This window comes from Limulus polyphemus, unplaced genomic scaffold, assembly GCF_000517525.1.
Source record: "Limulus polyphemus unplaced genomic scaffold, Limulus_polyphemus-2.1.2 Scaffold1592, whole genome shotgun sequence".
Classification (NCBI taxonomy): domain Eukaryota; kingdom Metazoa; phylum Arthropoda; class Merostomata; order Xiphosura; family Limulidae; genus Limulus; species Limulus polyphemus.
Genome location: NW_013667202.1, coordinates 48,739 through 56,008, shown reverse-complemented (window position 1 = coordinate 56,008; position 7,270 = coordinate 48,739).

The window sequence follows — 7,270 nt, the reverse complement described above, 5'->3', positions numbered from 1 at the left end:
TAACAAACAAGCAGATACGCAACAATATATATATATATATATATCCATTTTTTACAAAATTATGAATTTCGGCGTTGCTGATAACAAGTGGATTTTCTTGAAACTGCCTAACTCTGTGATAAATGGTGAATTGGATGATAGACTGAGTTTCACGTTTTTCTCTTGAAAAAATTCACAATTTTAGTGAAGAGATAAAAACGTTATATTAAGCGTAAAAATATCATAGTTGTCAAATTCTAAGTGTTACACTATTACAAAATGCAATAATTTTATTGTAAGAACTGAACAAATTCGCAATAATATAATTGCTAAAAATATTTTACTAATTGGCTAAGACTGAAAACATAGCTGTCAACAATATCATTAAAATTATATTGCAGTAATATTCTACTGGAGAAGAATAGTAGACTATTCGAAAGCGCTCGAGTTTTGGGTCTCGTTTGAAAACCATTATAACTTTTGTATGTGATTCTGAGTGATAACTTTTTAATCAGAAATGCATATTTAAAGTTATAGTTCGGCGAGGTTTTAATAATTTACAAATGTTTTATAATAAATCAAAACGTATCACGAAATACCATGAAAGTACATACACTCGTCAAGAACTATTTGCCACTGTACTGCCCGAAAATAAAGTTGAAAATAATATAAATAAGGTGAGTGTATATCAAAGTCACATTGGGCTATCTGCTATGTCTACCGAGGGCAATCGAATCCCTAATCTCAGCGTTGTAAATCCGTAGACTTACCGCTGTCTCACCGGGGGACTATACAGAAAAAAAAATAAAATGTTGAATAATAGCAAAAAAGAAACAGCTCCTGGTTTTCATTTCTTTATTCCGACTTTCAAGTCTATTTCAATATATTTATACCATTACGCTTTCGTTACATTATATATGATAGTAATAATTCGTCCTTCGCATTAACGTTTTGTATTCGTCTATACTAATTAAAGTAAGAGGTTTAGTGTACCTGATTAGTTATGAAGGTTTTATGAAACCTATTTTAGTATGTATTATGAATTATTTGTTTATGTTTGTTTGGTGGTAAGCACAAAGCTACACAATGGATGTTGGAGTTTAAATATGTAAACATAGGCTGGGATTCGTTTACGGTAGGTGTGTGTGACTTGTTGGCGATAAATTCGAACAATAAATGGACATCACACAATCCTCTTGTTTCAAAATAATATATTCAAAACAAGTCAAACGTATTTACAAAATTCTTTACACTGTAGGATATCACAGTTTTATCTAAAACTAAATAATTCTCTTTTCTTGTCAAAAATTTACACAGACTGAGTCAATTACCTTAGAATTCAATAGCCAACATGAATTATTTTTCTCTACTCTTATCACAATAGTATCAATGAATAATTCATTTACGTTACTCAGTGGTTTATCACAGTCGTACCCTGAACTTTAAATAATTTTCTCCTTTCCGTCAAAGTCCACACAGACGGGTTCAATTACTTTAGAACAACCTTTGAAAAGACACATTATTCTCCCTTATCTCTGTTAACTGTGAAACTTACTTTAAGATATCAACCGTTTAGGCTAATCACTCACACGCCGGTTAACTTCACGTTTTCTAACTTTTTTCTGACTGAACTTTTACTTGAATTCACTTTACTTTTTCTCTACTTCACTTGCGCTCGCTAGTCACCTATGTTTATATGTTGTTCACTAAGGCCCCGAACTTTCTATAAACTCCACGAGCGACATTCTAATGTAACAATAGTCAGTTAAGGCAACGAGAAAAATACCGAAGATTCGAGTAACGTGACGTCAACAATATTAGTAAAGCCTAGCCAACAATGTAATTGCAAACACACAACGTACAATTCGTACAGAGTTATGTAACAAAAATTTGTCACAGCTAACACATTTAAAACAATCAATCTTCAACACTGCTGTCATGAAAACTAAACGATCATTAGCTATTAAGTCATAAAATAAACTAAATAATAACATTTACACTAAACAGTTTTGTATATCCAACAATGAACTATCTGTGCTCTGCTCACTGCAGGTGTCGCAACCAGATTTTTAGCGTTATAAGCCCATTGACTTACTACTGACCCAACGGGAGCATTAATATAAATATTATAACTCTGTTTAAGCAATGTGTAATTCACAAATATTTTACAATTGGTATTTTGTCATTTTGTGACACTTGTTAGTGTAATTTGCAAATAAAAATGAAAAAATATAACATTCACTTCTGGAAAGATGGAGGGAACCTCTTTGGTAAACAACGTACTACTCGATTTTTACCAATGAGACTTCTTAGATTTTCACAGAAATGAAGGGTTTTTATTTTCTAAGACAGCAAAATATTCTGATGACTCAAATCCTTATTTATTGAATATTATTTTTAAGCTTATCATATTCAATGAATACACGTAAACAAAAGTTCAGTAGTGTCCTGGGACACTCCCATTCCTGTTCCTTGTGTTGGTTGTCCTTGCATAACATATATGCTAAAGTGGCACTCCAGCATGTTGCCTAAGTTTGATAATGGCTTCTCCACCACATCACAACCCGTAAGTTGCTTGGGGCTCTGCTGGGAACTTCTAGGTTCCTGGCCTTCCTGCCAAGAATGTTGAAGGTGTGGAAGTAACAGTAATGGTAACTTCGAAGTCACAGAGGCCATGGTAGCTATTCACCGTTCTAAATTTGCATGTTGGAGGGATCGAGTTTTATGTGGTAGCCAAAGATGAGACACTTGAATTGCTGATGGATGACACAACTTTGGTGTGTTTGGGAATGTTGGGATTAGAGCTGCTGCTCATTTTCTTAACATGTCATATTTATCTTCATGCTCTAATGGTGAGATGGTCTAGAATATGAGAGCCAGTAGGAATTAGTCAATGTCTATTGGTGAAGCAACTGGATAACCATCCATATCAATAAACATAAGGGTAAATGGAATCTTACTCAAAACCTGCAACTTCACTATACGTTTAGCACTGAGATATAATGTGTTTTCCATAATGATGGAATATAGTTTTGTAATTAAATTTCAAAATAAGCAAAATTTTTAAAAATACAACATGGGTCACAGCAACTATGATCATTCTGAATGCTGCCCTGTACTAATTAAACAAACGATGAAAGCAATTATATCGGTACTCGCCAACCTATCTGGAGGTAGATCAAATTTAAGATTTTAGTATAGCGGGGCGATTGGTCAAACCTCCATTCCAACTATACGCTGAAGTTTTCTTAAGCTATAAATAGAATCAAATGCAAAGGTTTTAAAAACAATGTCTAAAACGAAATGTCCTGCTTCGGCAGTGTTCTATACCACACTAAACCAAAACCTTATCTCTCATATGTTTAACGTTTGCCAACATATCATGGTTGAGTACTGTTCTACTTGCAAGCCAAGTGCCACCCTTTGGTATTCCACTGGATGGTACAAGAAAAATACAACTGTCTGAGTGCTGCAAGGAGCATAAATTGTAACACTGTAGAAGAAGCATCATCAAACAGACCTTATATAATGCAGCATCAACTAAACTGTTGTTTCACTTGTTTGCAGCTACAAAAGCTGCTGATTCCTCTCTTGACCCTTGTGCATGGCAGTCACCACCACTAAAGAAAAAACAAGAACATTGAATTAAACTAAATTTTGCACGTTTTGTCACACATTAGCATAAAAACCTCTTAGAATAAAATGTTACAACTCTGCCTATTTTCTCTACTGTACACTATAACATCAAAGTTGGGTTTTCTGAATGTTCTTTGAAAGACAGCTACTGCACAAGCAAGCTATTATCATTCAAAACCTCAAACTATTACCAAATCTTAGTAGATTTTCTTACTTTAATTTCAAGTTTTTATTCCCACAATAGAGATACTTCATTTGACTCTCTACTTTAATGTGATTTTATGAATATTTACCATACACAAGCATACGCGTGTGTATTTGCGGACGACACAAACGCATAGATTTTACCCAGTAGAAAATTTAAATGCAGTAGGAGAACGCATATAAACACCATTGTATAATACTAGTTTTCAATGATATGTACTACTTTCATTGCATGAGTATGCCAGACTTCTTCTATGTAGGCTTTATCTTGAGTCAACCTGTTAGCTACCATTTCTGATTGTGAATTTTCTAAATATTATAAGTATGAACATCATTTGTCCGAAACGTTGAAACTTGGAAAATATTTTTAAATGCACACAAACACACACACACACATATATATACACACATATATGTTGTAAAAACTGTGAATCTCTTCAGTAGGTGGCTGAAAGACTAGGTTACAATGTGTGTTTTGTCTGCTGGTTTCATAGTAGCTTTCGCTGCAGATAATGCAACTTCCCTATCCTTAGAGAGTTATCTCTCACTCCTAGCCATATTGATTGAGATTTCATTATTGTCACTGTGGTTGTGCACCCAAATACTTTACACAGTTGAATGGACATTTTCTATTCCTCCAACTCATTATGTACAGCCAGGGTAGGTTTGATATTGGTTTCTTCTTTTGCTACATCGGGGGAAACATTCATTGTTGAACTTGATAATGTCTGCATCTTTGACTTGTCCACTCTCTTCTCCATGGCGAAACCGGTGTTGTAGAGACTTGTCAAGAATATACAGCTTCAGCTTATCGACGTGTTCAACATACTTTTCTGTGGCACAGGAACGTTAAGTTTCATAGTTTGATAACTTAAGTCTCCAAAGAACAAGATAAGGTCTATGAGTATACCAGAGCCACACCCAGTCTTTTTGGTCACACTAATATTCTTTCATCATCTTGTCATATGTTCTCCTCTGTCTTTTGGATCACACACTGGATAGTGGTAAGTTTAAGGACTGAAAGGTTTAAAATTTGGAGTTCGATTCCCTGCAGTGGACATAGCAGATAGACCAATCTGTCCTTGTTCTTAAAGAAACAAATTGTCTTTTGGCCACTTACCTATCTGTTGACATCCAAACTTGTGCAATCAACAAACATTTATATGGACTTATCCACTTAATAGAGTCCACTTTCCAGATCTCTTACATTTATTCGTCACTTGATCTACTCAATAAGAAGATAGTGGTGAAAGTTCTTTATGAGTACAACTTCAAATAGTTCTTAATTTATTGTACACTAACTATACTGGTAAATGTTAGTGTGTGGATTGCATATCCTTTAACACTGTTTTTGACATCTCTACCTCGGATGAATAGAATATTTTTTATTAAATAAGTTAATACCAAAACACATTTTTAGTGATGGAAATTTCCTTACAAAATTCTCAGTCCGTGAAAATTGGAATCAAGTTATTATTGGTTCTGCCATTATTTAAAGACTGGCCATCAAGAGTCTAATACGCCCTACAGCCAAAAAACTTTTTCACTGACTTCTTGTTTGATGGTTCAGTCCAGTGTAGTGTTGCTTTTGTTTTAGCAGGGTCTATGAGCACTCCACCTGTACTCACTGTATGTTCTAAAAGCTCTATATTTATTTACATGATAGAACATTTCTCTGGCTTCAGTTTCAGCCCTGCTTCTTGCAAACGTTGAAATACTATATTTACATTTTCAATGTATGCCTAAAACATGTGACTAAACGCAAAAATCTCTTGACTTAAATTAAACACTGTTCCAGTTGTAAATCACCTACTGTAAGTTCCAGCAGCTGCTCAAAAGTAGCTGGTACATCACAGGAACCACATGGCGTGATGCTCATGTAAGCCTCATCACATACGAAAAGCAATCTTGGCTCGACACTTGGTCGTGTTGACTAACCATCTAGTAACTGGAGGTGGTATCTAGTGAACTAAACCGATAGGATCCATCCAATGCAGCAATACATTCGTCCATGCGTGGCAACAGAAATGCATTGACATGTGTTACCATGTTTACCCACATACGTTTTACAAAGAACCTCGGGATAACTCCTTTCTTTCTTATGATTATTTCTGGTAATAACCATGCACCTGTTATGAAGCTAGGTTAAGAAACATCAGATGGTGAGAAAGTCGCCGGTGTTTGATCAGTCCCTAAAGATTAGTAGATTACAGCACTAAGTAATTAGAAAATTATTGGAGGATTAACTGTTGTTTTTTTTTTTCTCATTTAGCCACTGTGGAAATTATGGAGACCCTATGATTAAGAAATATTATAATTATAATTATGAAAAACAACAAGCAGAAACAAGTAGTTCCATGTAAAGGTGATTCTCTGGTATAGAAAATAACAAGTAGCTCCAGGTAAAAATGAACTTCCGGTATAGTAAGTAACAAGTAGTTCCATGTAAAGGTGACTCTCCACTATAGAAAGAAACAAGTAGTTGCATGTAAAAATGACTCTCCGGTATAGAAAATAAGAAATATTTCCAGGTAAAAATGAACAAGTAGTTCTATGTAAAGGTGAATCTCAAGGTTAGAAAGTAACAAGTAGTTCCATGTAAAGGTGAATCTCCAGTATAGAAAGTAACAAGTAGTTCCATGTAAAGGTGAATTTCTAGTATAGAAAATAACAAGTAGGTCCAGGTAAAAGTGAACTTCCAGTATAGTAACTGACAAGTATTTCCATGTAAAGTTGAATCTCCACTATACAAGTAATAGTAGTTCTATGTAAAAGTGAATCTCCAGTATAGCAAATGACATGTAATTTCCTTTTAAGGTGAATCTCCAGTATAGAAAGTAACAAGTAGTTCCATGTAAAGGTGAATCTCCAGTATAGTAAGTAACAAGTAGTTCCATGTAAAGGTGAACCTCTAGTAAAGTAAGTAACAAGTACTTCTATGTGAAGATGAATGACCAGTATAATAAGTAAAAGTAGTTCCATGTAAAGATGTATTTCTTGAATAGAAAGTAACAAGTATTTCAATGTAAACGTAAATCTGCAGTATAATAAGTAACAAGTAGTTCCATGTAAAGATGAATTTCCAATATGATAAGTAATATGTAGTTCCATGTAAAGGTGAATCTCCAGTATAGAAAGTAATAAGTTGTTACATGTATAAATGAATCATCGGTATAGAAAGTAACAAGTAGTTCCATGTAAAGGTGAATCTCTAGTATAGTAAGTACCAAGTAGTTCCATGTAAAGGTGAATCTCCAGTATAGTAAGTAGCAAGTAGTTCCATGTAAAGGTGAATCTCCAGTATAGTAAGTAGCAAGTAGTTCCATGTAAAGGTGAATCTCCAGTATAGTAAGTAGCAAGTAGTTCCATGTAAAGGTGAATCTCCAATGGAGAGAAAGTAACAAGTAGTTCCATATAAAGTTATATCTCTAATGAATGGAAAGTACCAAAC